Source organism: Ovis canadensis, chromosome 8 (genome assembly GCF_042477335.2).
Source record: "Ovis canadensis isolate MfBH-ARS-UI-01 breed Bighorn chromosome 8, ARS-UI_OviCan_v2, whole genome shotgun sequence".
Taxonomy (NCBI): domain Eukaryota; kingdom Metazoa; phylum Chordata; class Mammalia; order Artiodactyla; family Bovidae; genus Ovis; species Ovis canadensis.
In genome coordinates this window covers 73,335,780-73,363,695 of record NC_091252.1, presented here as the reverse complement: position 1 = coordinate 73,363,695, position 27,916 = coordinate 73,335,780, and the positions used below count along the sequence as shown (strand labels likewise).

Here is a 27,916-nt window from a genome sequence, read left to right as displayed (position 1 = left end):
CTTACTGCTGCTGCTGCTAAGTCGCTTCAGTCATGTCCAACTCTGTGCAACCCCATAGACAGCAGCCCACCAGGTTCCACCATCCCTGGGATTCTCAAGGCAAGAACACTGGAGTGGGTTGCCTTTTCCTTCTCCAGTGCATGAAAGTGAAGAGTGAAAGTGAAGTCGCTCAGTTGTGTCCAACTCTTAGCAACCCCATGGACTGCAGCCTACCAGATCCCTCCGTTCATGGGATTTTCCAGGCAAGAGTACTGGAGTAGGGTGCCATTGCCTTCTCCAACCTATATGCTTAACCCCTAGCTAAATGTCATGAAGTATCCTGGAATGTGAAGTCAAGCGGGCCTTAGGAAGCATCACTATGAACAAAGCTAGTGGAGGTGATGGAATTCCAGTTGAGCTATTTCAAATCCTGAAAGATGATGCTGTCAAAGTGCTGCCCTCAATATGCCAGCAAATTTAAAACTCAGCAGTGGCCACAGGACTGGAAAAGGTCAGTTTTCATTCCAATCCCAAAGAAAGGCAATGCCAAAGAATGTTCAAACTACCTCACAATTGTACTCATCTCACACACTAGTAAAGTAGCGCTCAAAATTCTCCAAGCCAGGCTTCAGCAATATGTGAACTGTGAACTTCCAGATGTTCAAGCTGGTTTTAGAAAAGTCAGAGAAACCAGAGATGAAATTGCCAACATCCGTTGGATCATCGAAAAAGCAAGAGAGTTCCAGAAAAAACATCTATTTCTGCTTTATTGACTATGCCAAGCCTTTGACTGTGTGGATCACAATAAACTCTGGAAAATTCTGAAAGAAATGGGAATTCCAGACCACCTAACATTCCTCTTGAGAAACCTGTATGCAGCTCAGGAAGCAACAGTTAAAACTGGACATGGAACAACAGACTGGTTCCAAATAGGAAAAGGAGTATGTCAAGGCTATATATTGTCACTCTGCTTATTTAACTTCTATGCAGAGTACATCATGAGAAACGCTAGGCTGGAAGAAGCACAAGCTGGAATCAAGATTGCCAGGAGAAATATCAAGAACCTCAGATATACAGATGACACCACCCTTATGGCAGAAAGTGAAGAGGAACTAAAAAGCCTCTTGATGAAAGTGAAAGAGGAGAGTGAAGAAGTTGACCTAAAGCTCAACATTCAGAAAACTAAGATCATGGCATCTGGTCCCATCACTTCATGGCAAATAGATGGGGAAACAGTGGAAACAGTGTCAGACTTTATTTTTCTGAGCTCCTAAATCACTGCAGATGGTGATTGCAGCCATGAAATTTAGACTCTTACTCCTTGGAAGGAAAGTTATGACCAACCTAGACACATATTAAAAAGCAGAGACATTACTTTGCCAAAAAATGTCCATCTAGTCAAGGCTATGGTTTTTCCTGTGGTCATGTATGGATGTGAGAGTTGGACTATAAAGAAAGCTGAACGCAGAAGAATTGATGCTTTTGAACTGTGGTGTTGGAGAAGACTCTTGAGAGTCCCTTGGACTGCAAGGAGATCCAACCAGTCCATCCTAAAGGAGATCAGTCATGGGTGTTCTTTGGAAAGACTGATGCTGAGGCTGAAACTCCAATACTTTGGCCACCTGATGTGAAGAGCTGACTCATTTGAAAAGACCTGATGCTGGGAAAGACTGAGGGCAGGAGAAGAAGCGGACGATAGAGGATGAGATGGTTGGATGGCATCACCGACTCAGTGGACATGGGTTTGAGTGGACACCGGGAGTTGGTGATGGATAGGGAGGCCTGGTGTGCTGCGGTTCATAGGATCGGAAAGAGTCAGACACAACTGAGTGACTGAACTGAACTGAACTGAACTGATAAATATTTGTTGAATAATCTGAATTCTTATCACTGAAAACTGAATGTAATATTAAGAAACAATATGAAGGGACTTCCCTGGTGGTCCAGTGGTAAAGAATCTGCCTTCCAGTGCAGGGGACAGGATTCAGGATCCATTCCTCATTGGGGAACTAAGATCCTACATGACTTGGGGCAGTAAAGCCTCCACACTACAACTGTAGGAGCCAGTGTGCCACAATGAAGACCCAGCATGGCCCAAATAAATATATAAATTAATTAATTAAACTATCAAATTATTTTTTAAAGATATTATATGATGATTCAATTAACAAAAAGCATTTGCATTTCATAGTAGCAATGGGAATTCTTTTTTTTTTTTTTGAAATATCAAATAGAGATATTCAATATTCTAAATAATACTCACTGTTGCTAGCGAAAGGCTCTTCTACTCTTGGAGATTGTGGCAAGCTGATTTGACCTGAGAGGGCTTGGGGGAGACCTTTCAAGATGTGATGAAAGCCCCATAGCTGTACTCAGTTTATGTCAACTTAGGTCTCAATATGGCTCCTACTTTTATAATTCCATTCTAAATTTTGTTACTTAAAAAATCAGTTTTAAAAAGAGGACATCCTAGTACTTTGTTTACAAACTGAGAATTGTCTGTATCTTGCAAACTAAGGGGAAAAAAATTGGAAAGTTTAGCTCTCATTTATTTTGATACTTATTGATTATAAACCAATAGGCATTCTTAAAATATGATTGGATTTCCAGTAGTATAGACTCTATTTGCCAGTGTGTGTGTGCTAAGTCGCTTCAGACATGTCTGATTCTTTGTGACCCTATAGATTGTAACCCGACAGGCTCCTCTGTCCACAGGATTTCCCAGGCAAGAATACCAGAGAGAGTTGCCATGCCCTCCTCCAGGGGGTCTTTCCTACCCAGGGATCAAATCTGCATCTGCTTTATCTCCTGCACTGACAGGCGGGTTCTTTACCACTGGCACCACCTGGGAAGCCATTTTGCCTAGATATTTACAAATTATCAGAAGAATCTGAATTATATTATCTTTACCACACACAATCCCTCATACTCTTCGTTCTGCTAATATGCAATATACAGGTCCGTGCTACCCAAACTGAGATCCGTGGACCAACAGCATCAGTATCATCAAGCAATCATCAATCAAGAAATTCAGAACCCAGATCTACTGAATGAAAACTACCCAGACATTCATAGGCACATTTAAGAGTCACTAATATGGACAACTCTTGATTGGCCAGGTAAATAGGAATGAAAATAGAAAAGACAAAAAAGCTTCATATTAGACATACATCTTTTTTTTGTTTGTTTTTTTTTGTATAGCAGACATATAACATTGTATTAGTTTCAGGTGTACAATATAATGACTCTCAGCATTTATATGTATTGCAAAATGCTCACAAAAAATTTAGTTAACATATATCACCAGTTATAAATTTTTCCTCCTAATGAGAATTTTTAAAATCCACTCTTTTAGCATTATCAAATGTATAATACAGTATTACTGACTACAGTCACCATGCTGTATATTACATCCCCATAATTTCTTTATTTTATACCTAGAAGTTCATAACTTTTGACCACGTATGTAAACATACATCATGGCTTCTCCTTGTCAATATTTTCAAGAATTGCTAAGTTATTATCAGGAATGGCTGACTTTTAATTTCATTTCTCTCAATTATTAGAAATGATCAGTGAAAGGAGAAGCAACGGGCCACTCATGGATAGACTGAAGATTTTAGGATACTATGAGATCTTGGTCAAATCACCTGCATGAGGAAGAGCCCAACCGAGTAGTCTTGAAAGGTAAAACAAGGATCTGAGGAGAGAGAGACAGCCCTGAGGCCAGTGGCTACAGAGGCAGTAGAGAAGAATTTCAGCCTGGCAAGGGGGTATGATATTTGATGCATTGACTGGATATCGTTCTCTTCTTCCTATCTTCTGGATATAGAAATATACAGCATTTTAAAGGGAAAATATGTTTGAATTTCAGATAAAAGTAATGTGTAAAAAAAAATTACAGCTAGTCTTGGGAATAAACTCCAAAAATGTTATTTCTACCAGCACCATGTCACTTGTCTGTAGAGATGGAGAGAGGCACCTGGAGGGCCATATCTGCATAAACACATGACGGGCAGAATCTGGAGATGACATTTCCTTTGCCAAGTTCGAGACCCCTAGTCAGAGGGTGATTTACACGTCAGTTTGCAGTGTTTGGATCAGTGTTCCAGGCTGTCAGCTCGGCACCGCCCTGCCCTTCTTTAACAAGCACCATCAGAGCTCAAGCTACACGGGGCTTTGAAACGTTGGTCAAAGACCACATTGTGTTCATCCTGCTGTAGGAGAGGCTGCACTAATTTGGATTGTGACTTGGCTTGTTATCCCCCCTGCTCTTCCCAAAGTCTGAGCCGAGTCTTTGTCAATCAGTGGTGTCACATCATTCAAGGATGGTGGCCTTCCCTACCCTTGGAGTAGTTTTTAGAATAAATTTCAGGAAGACATTAGGACAGTGTTATGTAATTCTTGCCTGCTCAATACCAAGAACAGCCACCATGACATCTTTTCGTAGATTAATGGAAAGGAGGTATCTGGTACATTTAATTCATACACTAGTTGGCACAAGGAATGTCAAATTTGAGCCAGAAATCCTGGCTTGAGTTCTGCCTTTGCCACTTATTTTGTGTCTCAGTTTACTTATCTATAAAATCAGTATATGAGCTATCTCTCACTGTAAAAATAAAGATTGTGTAGATCAATTTGTAAACTATAAAAAGATATTATACAAACTAAGATGTAGCCACATCTGAACTAAAGAACTGATTCAATGGGATCAGTTCTGCATGTTAGAAGACTGTAGGTCAAAGCCAAACATTTCCAATTCAAGTATTATCCTAAAAAGCCAGAATTATCGAGAATCTTAGGGATCATAGGGATTATTAGCAGCAAACAATAATTAGGTTTCCACTAATATGAATAGTTTCCAATTACAAATGATAACTGTAATTGCCAAGTAAAGCTCTAATGGAATTGTTCTTTAAGCTAATGAAGCAGATGGACAGAAGTGAAGGGAGCACAGCTTTTTCTTTTTCTATAGGTAATGCTGGAATAGGTAAAATACCAACAGCTGTGACGCAGCTCTACCTAGCAAAGGCACTCTCTCTTCTCTCCCTCCTTAAGGAACTTACCCCATTCTCCTGGTTTTAGGAGATGACAACAGGCCATCCACCCCAAAAAATCTCTTTACTTTTTCTCTTCTCCTGTCTTATTGAGTACTGATTACCTCTGTGGGTCTGTTCTTCTGATCCTTGCTTTACTAGGTTTTATCTCTAAATGAATCCTCCCCCAACTCTGCTCTCTGTCAAATTAAGTGTATAGTTTTCTGAAATTCTTCTCTCATTAGTAAACTGTATAAAAGATGATTCCTCCTTATTGTCTCATCCTGTCCTTCTGAACTTTTAATGGTTACTTAAAATATTTTACTTTTTAAAATCAGAGGGTTTGTGTGTGTGTGTGTGTGTGTGTGTGTTTAGCAATCTTTTTTTTTTTTTTGAACCCCCCTCCCATCTCCCTCCCCATAACATCTCTCTGGGTCATCCCCATACACCAGCCCCAAGCATGCTGCATCCTGTTTAACATGTATAAACATGGAGACATGATGGAAGAAAAGAGCATTATTCCTATGCTCAAAGATTCAAAAGTCTACTGGAAGTGTTCATGAATTACAAAGGTATTCTTAATTTCTTACAGGAAAGACATTTTGAGGGCAGGGTGGTATTAGGGTCTGAGATAACTAGTCTTTGACACAAAGTGCATTCAACTCCATTTTGGTTAGAATTTATGAGGGCAAACTGGTGAACTAGGAAGGGATTCTAGCAGCCATCCTGGCAAATGAGTTTCATCACCACTTCACTGGGCATATTATTTAATGAAAAGATTCAAGTTTCTTAAGCTTCTCTACCCTTCATAAACTCAGTGTAAACAAACAGCTAACTAGTAAACTTTTGATCCAGATTTCCTTTATACAACCTGCACAGAGAGACCTTAGGCACCAACTCTGCTAGGTCTCACCTGGGTAGGCTCAGAGGACCCAAGTTTTGGCACTTGGATAGTAAGTGGCTGACTATATGAATATGTATTAATAAGTGTTGCTCAGCAATTATATGAGTGCTCAGAGTAACATTCTTTGGGGGCCCTCAGGATCTCCTAAATACTGCTACAACTATCAGTCAATATTTTTTCTTAAAATGTAAAAAGATCTTTCAGTCTTTTAGAAAACAAAATTTGTTGAGGCAGCAGCATTTGCTCTTTTATGGTCATAGATGAACAGGACCAGAGTCTGCCAGAAATGGTACCTCAGGAAGAGGACTGAAAAACATAATGAATTTCAGATCTCTGCTGCAGAGAAAAAGAGAGTGTGATTTTCCCATACTAGCTGGAGATTTCTTACTCTTTCTGAATCAAGTTGGGTAACAATTTAAATATTCTTATTAGAATAGAATGTGTTTGTCCTCGTTACATTTTGAGCCAATAATGATATAGTCCTACTTTTCATGTCTGTTTTAAATCATTCTAGAAGATATTCATCATATTTATTATTAATAGTATAAATGATCAACCCTGAGATATTAGTCTAAAAATTAATTGTGTATGCATGTAGTTATGATTCAAATCCCATGAAGACTGGAAACGTGTATGAGATGTAATGCTATCCCAAGACAGAACCCATCATAGGAAACAGGTTGTAGACCTGATGACAATCAGAAAATAGGCCTAAGAAATTTAATAACAGTAATTATAATTTTTTAATAACTAACTGCAGAGTTTATGGTTCAGTTTTTACATCTAATCTTCATAACAACTTAGCAAGATATATTATGTTCCCATTTTTAATATGATGAAACTAAGGTTCCAAAAGATGGAATAATTGGTCCAAGTGACTTAATTATTAATTTCTCTCTGATTACAAAGCCACTATGCAAACTGCATTGCTGGTCTCAAATTTTCCTTTTTGTTTGGCCTCCAAAATCAATTAATGTTTGTCTGAGAATTAAAAGGTAATAATAAAAAGTAATTAATTTTTTCAATAATTAAAAGGTAATTCTGCAGTTTGTGACATTAGGCAGTTAAGAATATTCTAAAGTGAAGAAAATATTAAAGTCAAGTGGAAACCATGAACTATTCAGACACAAATTTTAGAGTGACTTGAATTCAAAGACCAAAAGCAAAAGAATGGGTTCTTCAATTATTTTCAAGTTTCTTCTATTTAAGCGGAGTGGGTAGATATTTTAATTTTTCAATGAATTGTTATTTTCCTTCTCATTCAGAATTCAAAAAGTTGTTGAATTCTGTTCTAATAAGTTTACAAAGTTTAGATATTCATTAACTGACTTCTAACAAAATCAGGGAGAGTGTAGTGGATTGTATTTGATTATATGTGGTCCCTAAAATTTTGAGTGTTAATTATTATTTGTGGTTTCATTCAGAAACATAGATGGTATCTATTGGAAATACACAAACTGCTTGCTTTTTCAAAGGAAGTTATCCTTTCTGTTCATTAAAGAGCACTGAAAAAATTTTAATGGACTAGGTATTAATTTAATTCAACACTGATCAGTAGGAACTTAAAATCTTATGGCATATTTTCTTTCCTTCAAATAAAACCCACTCCCAAGCAATCTCCAAGAGTAGTGAGTTTCTGGTTTATTTTTCTGAAGCTGAACGCATTCTGTGCACAGGGCCATTACCTGGGCTTCTCTGGATGTGGTGTGAGCCTCAGCATCCATATGGAAAATGTCAGTTCCTTTGATGGCCCCACCCATTTCACTACTACTGGGGCCACAACTCTTAATCAAAGTCACTTCAAAGACCGCAAACAGATTGATTCATATGTGAATGTTCCCCAAACCGTCTTCCAAAGGAGGAGGGCTTCTAGTCTTATGTTCCTTTGAACCTACTGTTGCTCATTTACTAGTATTTACTTTGCATGGCCTATGACTGAACCATGGAAATTGGAAAACAAACTCCTATTCAGTAAGTCATGTCAAAGGTGACTGCAGAGTCAGAGAGTTGACTGTGGGACAGACATTCTTTCTGATCAGGAGGCCTCTTTTGCAGCGCTGCTGTCTCCACAGTTACATACCTGTCCATGGAAGCCTTTCGTTTATCTTGTCTATGTGGGAAGTCCTAGGCGATGCCATCAGTCTGGGAGATGAGAGAGATGCCCATTTGACACCCCAACAATGGTTATAGGGGAAAAAAGAGAGAAAGAAAGAAAACGAAAATTAGCTGAATTCTGAGCAAAGTTCTTTTGAGCTGTACTATGGTCATAGGAAAAATCCAGTAAGCACTCTGTTCATAAGTATATTTTGTGCTCTGTCAAACATATGGTTAAGCAAAGATTTCCACCTAAGAATATAAAATGGGTACTGTCCAAGGGCCCAGTGAATAGGGGGACAGGAAATCACCACATTCCTGAGTTTTCTTACAGAGGAAACTCACATTTCCCTAGAACAATGTATACACCATGCCTCACTAATAGTTATTTATGAGGACCATATTTCCTGTTGGCTATTTTTATTTTTTAATTCTTTTTATTTTTGACATTCTTTTTTGTTGTTGTTGTTGGTCTTTTATTTATTTCTTTTTTTATTTTTTAGTTTTTTATTTTTTTAATTTTAAAATCTTTAATTCTTACATGCGTTCCCAAACATGAACCCCCCCCCCCCACCTCCCTCCCCATAACATCTCTCTGGGTCATCCCCATGCACCAGCCCCAAGCATGCTGCATCCTGCGTCAGACATAGACTGGCAATTCAATTCTTACAAGATAGTATACATGTTAGATTGTCATTCTCCCAAATCATCCCACCCTCTCCCTCTCCCTCTGAGTCCAAAAGTCCGGTATACACATCTGTGTCTCTTTCCCTGTCTTGCATACAGGGTCATCATTGCCATCTTCCTAAATTCCATATATATGTGTTAGTATACTGTATTGGTGTTTTTCTTTCTGGCTTACTTCACTCTGTATAATCGGCTCCAGTTTCATCCATCTCATCAGAACTGATTCAAATGAATTCTTTTTTATGGCTGAGTAATACTCCATTGTGTATATGTACCACAGCTTTCTTATCCATTCATCTGCTGATGGACATATAGGTTGTTTCCATGTCCTGAAAGAGACACATGTACCCCAATGTTCATCGCAGCACTGTTTATAATAGCCAGGACATGGAAACAACCTGTTGGCTATTTTTAAAATAGTTATGTATGTGGTTCTGCCAGGTCTTAGTTGCAGCCTGTGGAATCTTTAATTGTGGCATGTGGGGTCTAGTTCCCCGACCAGGGATCAAACCTGGGCCCCTTCATTGGGAGTGAGGTGTCTTAGCCACTGGACCACCAGGGATGTCCCACTGTTGGTTAACTTTGTGGGCAGAGTCAGTGAAGGGGTGCAGTGTATGTCCTATTTCTGTGGTCCCCAAACCAGAGTTGCTAGTGTTATTACTAGTTGAGACAGCACATCGAAAAATGTGAAAATTGGGTTCTTCTGAGATATATCCAAAATATCTTAATGTTCTTTTGATGAGAGAAGTTCAAGAAATCAGATTGAATTATGTGTCTTTTCTTCTCCTGAAAAAAAAACAAAAACAAAAGCACACCAGTTTGCACACGTATTTCTCACTCTGCAGTGTTCTCGGGTTCAATCGTAAGAGTGTGTGTGGAAGGGTCTGGAAAATACAACGTGCTTCACACACTCATAAGCATCATCAGCATCATCAGCATCTGTAACAGGATCCTTTGGAAGCCTAGCTGAATGCTGTGTCTATGATAGAAGCTGAACCTCATTCCTGTCAATTGAAATGAAGATGAAGCTTTTCTTATGAGAAGGTCCTGGACTAGGGGATTTACTGCCAAACTCCCCGCACTCTCTCCAGCTGACCTTTAGGGCCAGGTACAAAGTCCATCTGCTTCCACAGACTTTTACTCCATGGGGGTTAATCTAAGAAGAAATTTCTCAGACATGATATGGAGATGCGGTTATGAATGTTAATGTTTATGTAGTACTGTTTTTTCTTAATACTTAATAAATGTTCCAAATGCCTCACAAAAATAGACGAACATGTTCATTGAAAGCATCACAAAATGTTATTTACAAGTTTAATTGAAAACATTATGTTAAATGAGAGGAGAACAAAATTATTATTAAGACTGCAGAATGCATCATATCATGATCTCATTCATCTTGGTTACATCACCCTGGGGTGGTGTGTGTAGGCATGAGGAAGGGAAAGGGTGGGTAAGTAGCTAGAGATATACTAGATGAAGGGACTAGATATCCCATTCTCACTTATAGCCTATTCTCCACACCCTCCCTTCACCCTCCCACCGCAAAGATCTATTCCTCAGGATTTCCTCACTTGACCGAATTGAGAGGTGATAGATTTGGAATATTTCCTTCTTATCATATTGTTGGCTAAAAACTTAAGTAAGTGGTAGTGATTATATACATTTTTACAGATTTAGTGAGAAAATCTAGCCAAGAACACAACTTTTCTATCAGCCTAATTTTTAATTCATCAGATTACATTAACTCATGAACATGTACCCATAGGGAATGGGCAGGAGGGCAGAGATATGGATGTTATAAAGTGACAACTGCTATACGGAGCTAAGATAAATAACATCTGGGGTCTAAATAAAATTATAGGTCTTGAGATAAATCTATTCAATCTCAGGCTTAGTTTTTAATTTGCACTTCTCTTTAGACAAATCTGAGAACTGAGCTGCAATTGATATCTGTTAGAGATAGCTTGTTTAGTAATAACAAATGAAAATACTCCATGTTAATGAGCGTGTTCACCATGGCAGTATAATTCTAAGCACTTGACATGAAATCTCATGAGCTCTGTATGTGGAAGATGCTATTATTATCCACTGTACAGATGAAGAAACTGAGACTAAACTCTTCTTGTAAGGTCATTTAGCTAGCAAGTGGGAGCTGGGACTGACTCTAAAAACTACAGGAGCCTTCATTATTAATCACTGAATTGCTGCTTCCCCAGTGCAACTGGTACCCACCAGCAACCCAGTGAATGGGTGAAGCCTAACAACCCCTGCTTTGGGGAGATCCTCTGCTTGAATTAGTGGAGGCTGATTTATCAAAGAAAGAGCTTGGGATGTATGTAAACACAAACTAACACTTGAATAATGTGGGATTATCAAGGAAACATCTGGCCAAAGCAAGCCTGTTTGGATGTACAAAGGTCATTTGTTACTTGCACAATAGCCATTTGTATACAATTGGAGGCTGATATGAATTCAACCATTTTGTCTTCCAATGGAACAGGCTAAATGCTCAAAGAAGTGAATCAACATGTTTCTCAAATCTCCATCGCTCACAGGTCTCCTGTCCTGGTCAGGATTGTGAGGAGCTCTGACAGGCGGGGTTTCCCAGGTGATGCTAGTGGTAAAGAACTCACCTGCCAATGCAGGAGATGTAAGAGATATGGGTTAGATCCCTGGGTCAGGAAGATTCCCTGGAGGAGAACCTGGCAACCCACTGTGGTATTCTTGCCTACAGAATCCCAGGGACAGAGAAGCCTGGTGCACAACAGTCCATAGGGTCACAAAGAGTCAGACACGACTGAAGTGACTTAGCACTCACACACTGGATCGGCGACTAGGAGACTTGTGAGATTTCAGTGTATCTGTCTTTCAGTCTGCATTTGAATTCTGAGAGTGGCTGTCTCCCACTAGTGATGTGTTTGTCTCTCAGTACATCAGACTGGAGCCTCAAATTTCTCTCTCTTGAACCCTTTAGATATGACAATTGATGGAAGGCACGTCCGGCCCTGCCAGCAACAGGTTCGGTGTGGGGAAGAACACAGTTCCACAGATAACAAGCATGCATATGTCTGGTGGATTTCATTAGCACAATGTCCATTAACAATTTCTGCAGATGTTCACATCAAATCAGATGAGCTAATTTTCTCACACTCTTCAATTTGGCCCATCTTCCCTTTTCTGAATGTATCCACTCTCGCGCGAATCTTCTGATACCTACATGAAAGCAAACTTCCTTCTGCTCTCGGAATCCAGATACTTGATTCGCTGTGTGATGCTGAAGAGATGAAACTGCTGGGTGATGTTCAGTATTCACTAGGGAATGCATATGATTCATAGTTAAAGGCTTTTTCTGAGGGTGTGGGGTGGTAGCTGTGTCTAGCTGGGCTAAGTCTCTGACACAGAGGATGTTCTGTGTTCTCTAAGACACTGGCCCACTCTTTCAATTATTTGCAAGACAGAAATAGACTCACAGACATAGAAAACAAATTTACGGTTACCAAAGTGGAAGGAAGGGGGTGGTGGTTTAGTCGCTAAGTCATGTCCAACTCTTGCAACCCCATGGGCTGTAGCCCATGTTCCTCTGCCCGTAGTGTTTTCCAGGCAAGAATACTGGAGTGGATTGCCATTTCCTTTTCCAGGGTATCTTCCTGACCCAGGAATCGACCCCAGGTCTCCTGCATTGCAGGCAGATTCTTTACTGACTGAGCTGTGAGGGAAGCCCAGGGAAGTGGGGAGGGGTAAATTAGGAGTTTGGAATTAACATATACACATTACTATAAATAAAATAGGTAACAAGAACCTACTGAATAGCACAAGGAACTCCACTCAATATCTTGTAATAAGCTATAATGAAATAGAACATGAAAAAATATATGTATGTTTATGAATCACTTTGCTATACACCTGAAAGTAATACAACCACTGTAAATAAACTATACTTCAATTAAGGAAGATCCCCTGGAGAAGGGAAAGGCTACCTACTCCAGTGTTCCAGCCTGGAGAACCCCAAGGACTGTATAGTCCATGGGGTCACAAAGAGTCAGACATGACTGAGTGACTTTCACAAAAAAGAACAATGCCTAATTAACTCTTCCACAGAAGCACTTTTTGAAATTTACATTTTCTAATTACTTTTAAAGTTTTGGGCTTAAAGTTTTTGACATTTATAATAAAAGATCACTCTTAGACCCACCTGATGCACACATTTTATCATAAATTTCATAAGATCATGTATGACAACTAGACATCACATTTCAAGCCAAGAGCTGAAATCAGCAAATGGTGTTGACAGATGTGACATATTGACAGGACAAATGTGTTTTTATCTTGCATGAGTAAATAAGCACATTATGCTGAGTCTAGTAAATGGATTCTCAGAGTCCCATGGAAATCATCAAAATTGAGACAGTAAAAGTATGTTAGATGAGCCAGCATTGGTAGGTGAGCACTATTAGTTTACTAATATTTGTGAAGTTCAAGAGATTTATAAGAGAAATTCTATGTATACTGCATGACATAAGCAATTGGATTTGATTTAAAAAAAAACATAGCCTCACACTCCTAAAATTCTTGCCACATGCAAAACATCACTGGTTAAGAGAATTACAAGAACATATATTCCTTTCGCATACACTAGCCATTGCTATGACAAGATGAGTTAAGAGAATAGTGATTTACATCAACTTTTATTTCCCTAGCCATCTGATTTATTTTGGGGAGTCTTTGCAACCTTTTTATTTTTTAATTGATATATAAATTGTATTAGCTTTAGGTAGACAACATAATGATTTAATCTATATATAGTGAAATGATTACCAAAATAAGTTAACACCTTATATAGGTACAAATTTCATATGTGTGTTTGATGAGAACTTTAAGATCTACTCTCTTAGTAACTTACAAACATACCGAACAGTATCGTTAACTGCAGGCATCATGCTGTACGTTATACCTACAGGACTGAGTTGTTTTATAACTTTTAACCACTTTTACCTTTCCACTCAGATCCCCACCTTCCATCTCTGTCAAACACTAATCTGTTGTCTAGATCTATAGGTTCATTTTTTTTTTCTTTTTTAGATTTCACATATAAGTTAGATCATGTAGCATTTGTCTTTGTCTGATTTATTTTGCTTAGCGTAACGGTAAGGTCCATCCATGTTGTCATAAATGACTGGATTTCCTTCTTTTGTGGCTGAAATATATCTGTATACATATGTGTGAAGTTTACACACGAAATTTGCAACTATACGAAATTTGTAACTATGTAAGGTGTTAACTTATGTGGGTGTTAACTTATTTTGGTAATCTTTATCTATTCATCCAGTTTCTGACAGTTTGTTTACATGCCTTAGGTATGATTAATAATAGTCAATGAACATGGAAATGCAGATATCTTTTTGAGATAATGATTTTATTCTGATCTGATTTTTAAGGGTATATTTTTACTGGTCTTTTCCAAGTGTTCACAAGTAGACATTGAAATTAGCTTTGGTGAGAGGGTCCCCCTGGATCCCTTCCTTCCAGATGCAAGATCGGTACATGTTTTCCCACAGGCCTCCCAAAGAGTGAGAAAGCAAGGCGCACTGCTGCCCTAGAAGAAAACCACTTGCTCAGAGAAAAGCACACGCTCTGTTTCCTACCTTGCATAAATAAGGTTTGTAAGAGCAGAATCATCCCACACCATATATGAAGTTGATTACTATCCTTTTTTGTGAATATATATATTAACGTATTGTGAAAGAAGTTTTTAAGAATAATGAGTTTTTAAGCATAACAATCTATCAAAACTTTCCAACTATATGTATCCAAATGTAATTTTTGCTTATTATCCATCTTTAAAGATTAACAGGCCTACACAAGCAAATTGTAAAGTAATGTAAACTTCACCACTTATACAAAAAACTGCTTTGCCCCCTATTTTTCATGGAAATCTTCTTTAAATATACATTTCACATTTCTACCTTTTAGAATAAAAGTTATCAAACAAGGTGATATCATTTAAACTTGTCCTGAAGATGTAGAGTTTTCCTAGGAAAAAAGAAAGTGTATTTTTTATGCAGCATTATAATTCTGTCCTGAATTTCTCCTCCTCTAAGCTGAATGTTAGTTGTCACATCAACCTTTGCCTTTAAAAGTTCTCACCCTTCAGTTTCCCTTCCTTGATGTTAATTATGACCAGGAAAAATGCACCCAAAGTAAGAGACCGTGAGGCTGAGAATGAGTTCTTAAGAAACTAAAGTGTATACCTCTAGGGCAAAGGACTTGTGACCATCTTATGGACCAGTAGCATCACTTATCTATTTGGTACTATCTAGGAACACAAAGTTTCTTTAAATCTGACCCTCAGAGACTGGAGTGTTAATGTCTATGTTTGCATACCCCTTGAACATTCTAACCCAGTGTTTGCCAAATGGTTGGAAAATAAAAATCCACAATAGAAGCATGCAATATGTGTGGTTCATGGATTTAAAAAAAACTATCCTTTCTTTATCTGAAACTCCTCCAGGGTGAACCCATAATTCCCATCAAAGTCAAGCCAGAGAGGAGACCTGTCTTTACAGGCTTCTCAATGATTTGACAATCTCTGCCCCAGCCTCCACTCCCCATTTTTGTTTGCATGCTCCACCGTGTCGCTCTACAAAGCAAGCCACAAAACGGGGCTGGGAACGCTTTGGGCAAAGAATGCCCCTGTTCTGTGGGATACCCCGAGGTGTCCCAGAATGAGACCACAGGCGTCCTTAGGATGCTGACCCGACCCTGGGAACTCTAGAGGTTGACACAGAGGTCGAGAACCGATGTCCCTTGGATGCCTGCAGCGCTGTTCTGTGACCCTACCCCACTGGGTGGCTGTCAGCATCACAGCGGACATTCATTTTGGCTAGAAATCGTGCCTTATTGTGAGGGGACGCACTGGTCTGAAAGGAGCATTTTCATAAAAAGATCCATTAGGGGTTCTGCTTGGGAAATTATGGACCTGCTGCATTTGTGTGCTCCAGGTTATTCTTCATCAAATTTATTTTCTTACCTTTCTGTAGATTGAGATCAAAAGAAAATAAATTACCTTCCTTTTCTGCTGCAGACAAGGGGCATTACAGGTGATTCATCTTCCACTCCTTCTTTCTCCATATAAAATACGAAGGTATTGTCAAGGTCATTTCAGCACAGTTAGTGTCTCCTCCACTCTACAAAAGAAGAATCGCTTCCTCTTTGCATTTGTGCCCGGCATTATACATTAAGCCTAATGTACACCGAAGAATCATGTCTGAGGGGAAAGAAAGTGATACCTTGGAAGTTCCTTGGTGACTTTCTTTTCTCTCTTACCAGTTTCATCTAGTTCCTTTTGACTTTTGGTTTATCAAATGTTATATATGTAGGTATCATTGAAATAAATACTTCCATCGTTTCCTGACAATCCAGAAGACAAAAGGTTTGTGTCTGAAAGAATGGAGAGGGGTCCCCTGGCCCCTCTTGACTCCTTTTTCTGTTCTCACATTGTCAAACCAGTAATCCACCACCTGTGTAGTCCCACCCCACAGAAAATCCTTGGGAATGCAGATATTTATTCAAACTGCTAGAAGGGTCTCAGGAGAGTGTTTCCCTTCTATAAGTTGCAGGCGCTGTGTAGAGGAGGTCCCTTTCAGTTCAGTTCAGCTCAGTTGCGTCCGACTCTTTGAACTCCCGGAGTTCACTCAGATTCACGTCCATCGAGTCAGTGATGCCATCCAGCCATCTCATCCTCTGTCGTCCCCTTCTCCTCCTGCCCCCAATCCCTCCCAGCATCAGAGTCTTTTCCAATGAGTCAACTCTTTGCATGAGGTGGCCAAAGTACTGGAGTTTCAGCTTTAGCATCATTCCTTCCAAAGAAATCCCAGGGCTGATCTCCTTCAGAATGGACTGGTTGGATCTCCTTGCAGTCCAAAGGAGTCTCAAGAGTCTTCTCCAACACCACAGTCCCTTAGGAAAAACTAATTATGAAAAGCAAAGGCTCTCATCCTAGACCCGAGCCACCTTCATCCTATCTCAAGCCATTAACCTCAAGTGCTCTTAGGGAGGAAACTGCCCACCCTCCCAGATTGTGAGTACTCCACCTAGATGAACTGGATACTGTGTGTGTGTGTGTGTGTGTGTGTGTGTGTGTGTGTATACACACATTGTTGTTGTTGTTCAGTCTCTAAGTCATATCTGACTCTTTGTGATCCCATGAACTGCAACACACCAGGCTTCCCTGTCCTTCACCGTCCCCCAGAGTTTGCTCAAACTCATGTCCATTGAGTCAGTGATGCCATCCAACCGTCTCATCCTCCGTCATCCCCTTCTCCTCTTGCCCCTAATCCCTCTCAGCATCAGAGTCTTTTCCAGTGAGTCGGCTCTTCGCATTAGGTGGCCCAAGTATTGGAGTTTCAGCCTCAACATCAGTCCTTCCAAAGAATATTCAGAACTGATTTTCTTTAGGAGATCCTGGTTGAATCTCCTTGCAGTCCAAGAGACTCTCAAGCGTCTTCTCCAATACCACAATTCAAAAGCATCAATTCTTTGGTGCTCAACTTTCTTTATGGTCCGACTCTCACATCCATACATGACTACTCAAAAAACCATAGTTTAGACTAGATGGATAATAATATTTATAATATACAAATAATACTATATATTTATTATATATAATAATTTATATTATAGTTTTTGTTGCTGTTGTTTAGTCCCTAGTCATGTCTGACTGTTTCACAATTCCATGAACTGTAGTCTGCCACGGTCCTCTGTCCATGGGATTTTCCAGGCAAGAATACTGGAGTGGGTTGCCATTTCCTTCTTCAGAGGATCTTTCTGACCCAGGGATCAAACTGATGTCACCTGCACTGGCAGGTGGATTCTTACCACTGAGCCACCAGGGGACACCTTATGTATAATATATATTACTATATATTTATTATAGCTGAGACTTTACCAGTGAAAAGATGTGCATGGATGCATTTAATAATGACCTCAATTTAACACAATTAACTGCTGGTTAAAACTGTCTTTTAAAATACCCTTAAAAATACAACCATCCCCATAGTTATTTAATTTTAATCCTTCACACATTTGTGTTCTTTCTTTGGACTGAGTTTTCTTGACTATTTCCCCATATATGTACATCAGTACATTATGCTGTACATCTTAAACTCGCACAGTGCTGTATATCAATTATAATTCAATACAGCTGAAAAAATAGATTCTTTTGAGGTAGACAGCCTAAGATCAGAAACTTGCATACAAAATCTTACTAATAAAGTCTTGGTAAAAATAACATCTAAGTAATAACAATAAAAGAAATTCTGTGCAAATTTCTCTTTTCTCCCTTTATCACTACAATTTTCTTAAAAATAGTTCCTTTACTTTTTTTTTGTAACTATCTGCAAGGAACCAGGGTAAGGGTGACGAAGAGAGCACCTATTCTCAATGAGGACAGAGAATAATAATAATAATTTACTAAAGTTGAGATGTAAAGATCATTTGGGGGCCTGTTTTAACTCAGATCAGGATATATGATGAGGCACCTGCAATACTAACAAATAACATATTAATTTTTAAAATGTTTAACTTTGGTATCCAATACCAAAGGAAAGAACTACACGGTTCTAAAGGAGCATAAAGATTATTTTACATGAAAGACTCTGAGACAGCATGTATTTTGGCATAATATACTTCTTTGTAAAATACCTAGTTAGCATAGGAGTCTTTTAGAATATATGGACACTCAAAGCACATTATAGCCCTATGATCTCTACAAACTCTTTATATTTTTGGAGAGATGAAAATTAAGAGTAGGTGAGAAAGGAGTTAAATATAACAGCAAAATATGGGGGGAATCTTTCAAAAATACATCTTTTTAATTCTCTTTCTTTTCTCCTCTTCTTGAATGCTATCAAGGCACAAAGGCTCTGCAGGCTTTCCTCATAAATGCTCAGCCAGGAATCACCCCTGCTCTGAGGTCTGTAGTGTTCAAGGGGGCTTCACACTTTCTCCACTCCTCCTCCACCCCCTCCTTAGCGCTGCTCTTTCAGTCTCATACTGAAATGTGGGGTGCAGTCAAGTGTGACCCCAGCCTGTCTACCTTCAGAACTGGACCAGCCTCCTACCGTGGCCAGCTTCAGTTAAGACCAAGCAGCTTCATAAAATAAACATGTGTCTCTCTGAATGCAAGGTGGCATAAAATGATAAGCAAGAGTTCTCAAAGATCAGTTATCAAAGTGAAAATAACAGCAATGGGCTTTGTTCACTTTGTTCACTTCAAATAAGAGGATTGTTCTCAAAATAAATGAATACACTCAGATCCTGTATCTGTATAATTGGGAGAGGTGGCTGATCTTATCTAATCAGAAGAAAGCTTCACAAGTAAAACAAAACTATCATTATTTCATGGAAAGGGAGAGTTTACCAGAATGCGAAAAGAAAGAAACGGGTTGCGAACATGGAAAATATTGCACTTGGATTATATCTGCCTCTCAATCCTGCACTGATGCAAAAAAGACTCAAATGCCTTAATCTTCTGGGTGACTATACACAGACAATACTTTGCAGCTTTTTAAGAAGAGGAAGAACTTTTTTGTTCTTGTTCCGTTCCCATTTAGAATTTGCAGATGCACAATCTAAGTTCACCCTGGAACCTGGGACGTGTATGGCATTGTTAGTCATTAAGAAAGCCAATAGTTTACCATCATAATCGTGTCTGAAACCACCGCGCTGATGACAGCACTGCGTCTAGAGTCTATTATTAATTCATGGCCAGTTCTGTCCAAGGCACTTGGCCTTTGGCCCCTTGCCTGACAGCACAATAGCCAATGAGTTAAAGCAACACTCTGTCCATTCTCCTCACTCTTGTTTAGGCATGTTGAAAGAAACAACTTCATTAAGGTTTGAATTATTTCACGAGGATGCTGTTTTTCTGCCTTCTCCTGCCCTACCCTCACAGCACCCCACCTTCGAAGTTAACTAGTCACGGCTCCTTTCTGCTGTTGGCACCAATGATGCCACCTTGTGGGCATTCCTCCCGTTCCTGAAAATAACATCGCATCACAGAGAGCTGCGGGCCAGCCTTCCTGGGCCTGGGAAACATGCTCCCCCGGAGCCTCGAGGGCTATTTCTAGCAGCCCACCCCCGGCCACGCCGCCGCCCCCGCTGCACCGCCCCAACAGTCGGCATCTTTTTCCAAGGTGCAGGCCGGCGCCGGCGTGGTGGATGGAGTTGAGCAATGCCGATCCTCGTCGGCTCTGCCGGCTTCAGCCCGGGGAGGCACAAATCGCTTCCAGGAGGCTTCGCATCTGATTAGCGTGAGCCAATGACAAACCTCCAAAGAGGCAGTGATTGCCAAAAGAGCAGATGTGTCTGAAGCCTGCATCCGTTCATCTGGTGACCTCCTGAAATCGGTGAAAGATTTATATTGCTAATTATAGACTTTTTTCCCCTTAATTTAGTCATCCTTCTCTTCATTAGAAAAGAAAAAAATACAGTTCCAGGTTAAAATCAAATGCTACTTTAGGAAGGATGTCATCACACGACTTAGCGACTAAACCACCAAACCACCACTATCATCTGACAGCGGTTTTTGTAAACCACAATTCAGGCTTTCTCGTGTTAGACTGGCAAAACACACAACACACCAGACACACACACAAACGCAATGTACAGAGCTATACCAAATTAAAGACTCAGCACAACAAAAAACAAATGTCCTTTAGTGGGAATTTGATGTTCACTGTAACTTAGAAGTTGTAAAAATAAACCTGCTTGCCTGGGAATTTAAAAATAATTCCTATCGAGAAGAAATCAGATAAGTAGGTAGGCCACACTACAATTGCTTAATTGTTGAAAGTATTTGATTTTACAGTTAAATATTTAGACCACAGATATTTTCTTCTTCTGCAAGAACGAAAGAAAGAAAGGAGGGAGGGAGGAAGGAAGAAGAAAAGAAATAGAACAAATCCATAAAGCTTTCTGGAGTGGGCTGTCTTATCCATGATTCACCAGCTTGCCTGTGGGATTGATGTACATGGACCCAAGTCTTCTGTAGTTGCTACTATGGGCCCCATCAAAATGAAAACAATTTCCTGCCAATTTACCTTGAAAAATAAAAACACGCATTCTCTGGGTCTCTCAAACAGCTTTAGCCTCCAAAATCCATGTAATGAGCAGCAACAAAACAATTGTAATTCACTCTTAGCCAGCGAATTTCCTCTTGCATTAATTAATGTACAGTGGGCCCTAAATGTATCTTCCCGTGTTCATTGCACGGCTGCATGTCCAGAGACAGCAGATGGTCTGAATGCATTTGAAGAAGATCCACATCGAGTCAGGAATATTTTCAATTATTTTGACAAAAGTGTTCTTGTTATATCATCTCAAAAATGACATCGGAGACATTTCTTCTGGACAATTTTTTAAAATATTAAGCAGAAGCAAATGAACCAAGAGTTGTTTTTTTTTTCCCCGATGTTAGCACTTAAGTCACTTTAATATTACATTAGAGTAAAGTTAGTAGATATGGATTAGAAAGTCTACATAGTCTTTATGCCCTGATCAGTTTTAGATCTTTCTCGATAAAGGAAATCAACGCATGCTATTGGCAAGAATCCCTCAAGGAATGCCATGGGTGACTGTCTGGGTCTCACACAGACCCAGATATATAAAAGCTGAACCCAAATGGCCACATGGAGGCCCCAAACCAATTATTTCCCCGATCCAGGAAAATCTGTTGTCAGGGGCTTGATTGCATATGAAAGGAATGTTGTTTTGTTTCAAAACCAAAGATTTCCGACAAGACAGAGCATGAGCTTTCTGAAAGGAGAGATCTTTTTGTTTTTTTCTCACCAAAATGCTCAGACATAGCTTTCCTTTCAGCTAATTAAGCTGTTTTAAAGCAAACTGGTCAAACAGTGACATCTTAGTGGGGAGCCTTGGAGTCAATTGCACGATATAGAAGGCAGGACACTTAAAGGGTGACTTCTGCCATTGTTTTCTCTGGCTGAATGTTTTCTACTTGGTCAGTGCTGCCAGAGTGACCCCATACAATTGGGAGAATGTAAAGCCACTGGCCTCAAGAAATGCCATTAAGAAGGCAACCACAGAATAAGATTTCATGGTCAGAAGCTAAACTTAGTCTCTCCTACCAAGTCCTGATGCTCACAATATTTTATATGTATGTTTTCTTCCTGTCATTAGCATATAGTTAAAACAGCTAAATAAAATGAGAACACAGTCATTGGGAACTGCTTTATATAGTTCTTACTGTGTTCATGTAAAACGCAAAGTCTTTTTCATTAGAGAAGTAGTTGAGAATAAAGTCAATTTCTAGAATATTGGTGGTTCCTTTAAGAGCAGGTATGGATTACCTAGAGCAAAGTTTCTCTTGGCTAAATACACAGTATAGATGATGAGAATCTCCCCTGACAAATATTTTTTGTTAGCAAGGTACAACACCTGTTGTTGAAATGGATGGAGTAAATTTGGTGTTTAGACATCTACTAAGATTGTGCACATTTTCCAATGGTGAAAGAAAAAGGAAAAATTAAATTTTCTGTAAATAGCTGTATGATTGTTGAAAATGCTTCTTCTTTTTGTATCTTGTATTAAACCCCAACACACTGAGTTAGTCAGTAGGTTGGAAATGAGTCTTTTAAAACTCTGACAATGGTAAAGCAGTGCTCTTTCATAAACAGAAAATTATTCATTATTTCTTGCCAAAAGGAATGGAAGAAAACATTGAAAAACAGAAGGAGGAATGATAACCAGTTCTTAACAAGAGATATATTTAAGTCAGTATTTATTTAAGGGGAAGCCTGTGTTTTCCTTTGACTTTTAGAAATACTAAATGATATTTATTTAGTTCTATTCTTATGGAATACTGAAAATAAGTAATCCATAAAAACAGAACATCTTGATAGTAAGGAAAGGGGAAGATGCTGACCAACACTTACTAGCTGTCTATTACTGAGAGAAGGGTTATTGAGAACGGTATTATTTGAGAGCATTGTTGCTTTGTGATTAAAAGAGAAGCTTCAGGAACCAAACTGCCCGGGGTTCATCTTCCTGTTTCACCACTTCTTGCTGTGAAGCCTTTGGCAGGGTGTAAAACCTCTCTGTTATAAGGTTTCCAAACCTGAGAAAGGAGGCTGATAATATACTACCCCCCAGGGAGTCTTGTGAGCATTAAATGAGTTCAGCGGCACATAAGAGTCACACTGTAAAAATTGGTAACTATGATTGCCAGCATCATGCTAAGTGCTTTGTATGCATTATATTTCATAATCATTACAGACATTCTGTAAGGACTAGATCATCCTCTCCCTTCTAAGGCCGAGAAAGCTAAAGTTCATAGAACCTACTGAATTGTTCTACCATCACAGAGCACAGATTTTAATCCAATTCTCCAGACTCCAAAGTCTGTATTATTCCATATCTTGAAAGTGAAAGTGAAGTCGCTCAGTCGTGTCCGACTCTTTGCGACCCGTGGACTGTAGCCCACCAAGCTCCTCCGTCCATGGGATTCTCCAGGCAAGAATACTGGGGTGGGTTGCCATTTCCTATCTTACTGCTAATCAAATAAGCATCAACACAGATACTTTGGTTTGTTTGATAGTGAAAAATATAGAAAAGCAGTAAATAAACACTCAAAATTCTATCTTCATGGAGTAGCACTCAACATGTTAATAGACTGTCTTTTCTTTTTTACATAAATGAATTACACAGCATGCATGGTTTGTGTACATCACAAACATCTTTTTATGTGGAAAGGGATGACTTGGCCATATTTATACAGCTATGCTGTGGAAAGACATACCCCAGGGATGGGGCTGCTATGAGAAGTAGTTCAGAAGTACAGGGAAATGGAGAATTTGAGTAGTTTTTAACTAAGTACTGACACTGTCCAACAGTATGAGATAATACCTGGTCCCAGAAGGAGGCAACTCAGATGGGACACATGCAAGCTGTCTCCTGTTCTCCATCTTCAGGACTGGGTTCCCGTTATAGAAACGATGGTGACTGACAACGGAAGACCAGCCAGGTCCCCGCCCTGCCTGGAGGCATTCTGCCAGAAGGGCTGCTTACATGAATCAGGCAGAGGAAAGAAGGTGGTGGTTTGAACCAGGCAGCCCTGGGGACAGATTCTGTTTCTGCCAGTGTCTAGTTATCTTGTGGCTTTCTTGTCTGAATCACTTTTAGCCTCAAAAATTTGGAATAATAAATTTGGTTGTGATGATCAGAAAAGATCCAGTGGGCCTTCAGCTGCCTGAGCCCTAAGCGTCGCTGGGCCAGGAACTTCGGTGAGCAGGGGATGCCCAATCTGAAGGCTCAAAAACACAACCACACACACAGTTAGAAGGGATGCTGAAGACACAGAATGACTTTCTGGGATATAGAAAAGCAAGCCTTAGAGCCAGTTAGTATGTGAGAAAAGGTTTTGTCAGGGAGATCAGCAAAATATTGAGTTGAACCCTAAATACTCAACAAGTCCTCAGCTAGGCCCCATGTGAAAGGGGGCAGTCAGAGACAGGAGGCCCCCAGGCAGCAGAGCAGATGCTTTGAGTGCCAACTAGACCACTCCAGATGCCGTACATGAGGGCCTTGCCCTCACCCACTGTTCAGATGACCACGGGAATCTATTTATCTCTGGAGAACAGGGCCATCTCCAAGTTTAGGGGCCATGGGTCATATTTCTATTGCAGGTGCCTCAATTTGCAAGAAATTCAAATCTATAGAGATAGCCAAAATGACATACGAGGTGTTTTTTTTTTTAATTTTAATATAACTGATTTACATTGTTGTGTTAGTTTCTGGTAAACAGCAAAGTGATTCAATTATGTGTGTGTGTGTTATTTGTTAGATTCTTTTCCATTATAAATTATAAATTATAAAGATATTGAGTATAGTTCCCAGTGCTATATAGTAGGTCCTTGTTGATTTTCTACTTTATATATTATAATCTGTATATTTTAATGAAATCGCTGCTAAGATAATGATGTCTGACTAGAACACAGGAATTTTTGACTTTAGAAAATTAAACACAGAAGGCCTTGCACACATAGAAGATTTCAAACCACTCAAGGAATCAGGGATTATAGCAGTCTTCATTTGGTTGAGTCATGAAAGACAGAAGGTAAGAAGAAGCCTACTATTGAGTAATAGAAAAATTTCTGATGTCCTTAAGTATACCCAATATAACATTTATGGACATAAAGGGACTTCCTTGGTGTTCGAGCGGTTAAGACTGAGGTGCAGTTTTGATCCCTTGCTGGAAAGCTAAGATCTCACATGCTTTTTGCAAAAAATCGAAACATAAAACAGAAGCAATACAGTAACAAATTCAATAAAGACTAAAAATGGTCCACAAAAAAAATCTTTTAAAAAATTGGGGGGCATCAGGAATCACTGGGGGAAAGATTATGAAATATAGGAAGGTTGAAGCTGCCAACAGTTTTCCTACACTGGAGCATGAGTAAACTGAGAGACAGCAATCTCCGTGTTCACCAGCTTTCAGTCACAAATGCAGGAAAAAGCAGCAGCCGAAGAGCAAGGCCTCCCTTAAGGAGAGAAGGAGGTCTGTGCAAGGGCACAGCTGAGTCCTCCAAAGCCTGGCAGGCAGCAGAGATGGTGAGATGAAGGCTGTTAGTAAGGATGCTATTCCCAGAGGCATGGGCAGAGTTAAGGAAGCAATAATGGACAGTGAGGCACCCAGAGACTAGCAACTTCCTTCCCACAAAGCAAAAGGGACCAGAGATAATAAGCCAGAGCCAGTGGAGAGCTGGGGTTGTGTCAGCTGCCGTCATGGAGACACCCAGCCAGAGATACAGCACTATAGCAGGGAGGGAGCAGGGGAGAAATGCCCCCACTTTTCACCTTCTGAACACTGTTCCCATTAACTGAACCAACAGAAGTCATCCAGCCAGGAGGCCTAGGAGATAAACTCTGCAGGCATCAGGCTCCCAGGACACATAGGAAAGCAGATCAAGGCCAAGGTGGGGGACAGGGGTGAAGACAAGCACACACCAACCAGACACCTCCTCCCGTTTCAATGTGAGGGCGAGTAAGCCCCTCTTCCTTAACTACACAGGTACCATGCGAAGGAGGAGCATAAAAGCTTCCAAAGCAGTGAATATTTACTAAAGAGACGAGTCACTTAAAAGTGAAAGTTAATTGCTCAGTCGTGTCTGACTCTTTGCAGTCCCTTGAACTGTACCCTGCCAGGCTCCTCTGTCAATGGAATTCTTCTCCAGGGGATCTTCCCAACCCAGGGACTGAAACTGGGTTTCCTGAACTGCAGACAGATTCTTGACTATCTGGGGGCTTCCCTCATAGCTCAGTTGGTAAAGAATCTGCCTGCAATGCAGGAGACCCTGGTTCGATTCCTAGGTCAGGATGACCCTCTGGAAAAGGAAAAGGCTCCCCACTCCAGCATTCTGGCCTGGAGAATTCCATGAACTACAGCCCATGGGGTCCCAAAGAGTTGGACATGACTGAGTGACTTTCATATTTCACTTCACTTCACTTCTTTACCGTTTGAGCCACCAGGGAAGCCCACAAGTCACTTAAAGGAAGTCCTTAAATTATTGAAAGCGGAATGAAGTTTGCTCAAATACAGTTCATTTTTCTCTACCCATTGGGTCATTGTAATGAAAATTAGATCAATTACTTAAAAAAAATGAGAAGCATAAATAAATGTTACATTTTCATTTCATAATGTGAGGAAATTTTTTAATCTTCTCCGATTTGCACTATGTCCTCTATTTCCAAAAGCAGCTGAGATGACTTAAAGATGAAACATGGCAGAAATGTCCCAATAGAGACAGAAGGAAGAGACTGTTTCAGACTCCTGCCGTGAGCAAGCAAATCTTAGTCATTGGTTGATGAGTCATTGACATCTAAAATGGTAATACAGTACATCGAGGTCCATCCTTGATTATTTAAAGTAAAAATAGCTATTTCAGGAAAGGAAATAATTTCTGAAACTCAATACAAATGATAATTATCACAGGGGATCTTCTATAAAGTATATCCAGTGATATGTGGGGAAAAAAATCTCTCTTTAAGTTTTCTGAGATAATGAAGCCATGTTCAAGCACAGTATAATTCTGGATGGTTTCACAGTTCCTGGCCTCTGCTTTTATCTCTTCCAAAATGTCTTATATCCTTGTTTCGCTCCACAAACATTTCCTAATTTCTTCTGACACAATGACTGTTTTTAGCAATGACCTCCAAGCCTTTCCTAGACCATGAAGTTCAGCTTGTCAGAAGGCCCTGCTTCATGCAGACTCAGTATCTATCCTCATCAGGCTTCTCTCTGAATATCCAAAACATCCAAATGTGATTTTACATATCTTTGTCTAACCCTTCCTCTCCTAAATTTAATCATCCCAAAACAAAATGTTTCCATAAGTGTCATGCTAACATTTTCCAACCTGCCATCCTAATCTTTAACTGAACTCTTCCATCAAAGCTATTTTACATCTGCATTCTTTTTTGGTATATATCTACATTGCATTTGTTGATGTATGTCATCTCCCTACTTTATTATAAACCAAAATATCTGAGGACAGAGACAGCATCCATGTCCACTATTTCTAAGACAGCAAAAGCTGGACACTTAGGAGATGGCCAAAAACTTTATTAAAATAGATAAAAATGCATTAATAAATCTATTGGGAGGAGAATGCATGCTTTCTTATTTTATTAAAAAAAATTTTGACATCCAAAGAAAAATACCTGAGTTTCAGCAAGTAATTTGCTTAAAGCAATGATCTTATTTGTGTGTTTCTCTTTTTCAACCATTTTCCCAAGTCTCAGTTAAATATTAAATATGTGATTGCAATATTTCCTTCTCCCCACAACACACACACACACACACACACACACACACACTCTCAAACCAGTAGCCTTTCTAAAAAGATACCTTAAGCCAGCACAATTAGAAACCTGACATCAGTGAGCTTTTAGTGAAAAGAGGCATTATTTGGAGATTCATGCCTAATCATTTTTTGGTTTGCAGCACGAACTTTGAAGGGTGACTCCTGGTACGGTTTCCTGGCCACTTGCTACTTTTCCTGTGTAGTTGCATGTTAAACATGATGACTTGCTGTATAGAAGCCATGTGTTGTCATAATGTAACATCATTAAACAAAGTGTTTAGAGCAGTTTTAGCTGAGCCAGAACATGAACAACAAAACCCGCCAATTACAGTGTC

The 27,916-nt window shown here is 39.6% G+C and overlaps 1 non-coding gene across 1 annotated transcript; it reads right to left on the bottom strand.

Moving 5' to 3' along the window:
- Window positions 1–9,190: 9,190 nt before the first annotated feature.
- TRNAG-CCC (transfer RNA glycine (anticodon CCC)) lies at window positions 9,191–9,262 on the bottom strand. Its single transcript has one exon. It is a non-coding gene; the product is annotated as a tRNA-Gly (tRNA).
- Between the last annotated feature and the right edge of the window lie 18,654 nt (window positions 9,263–27,916).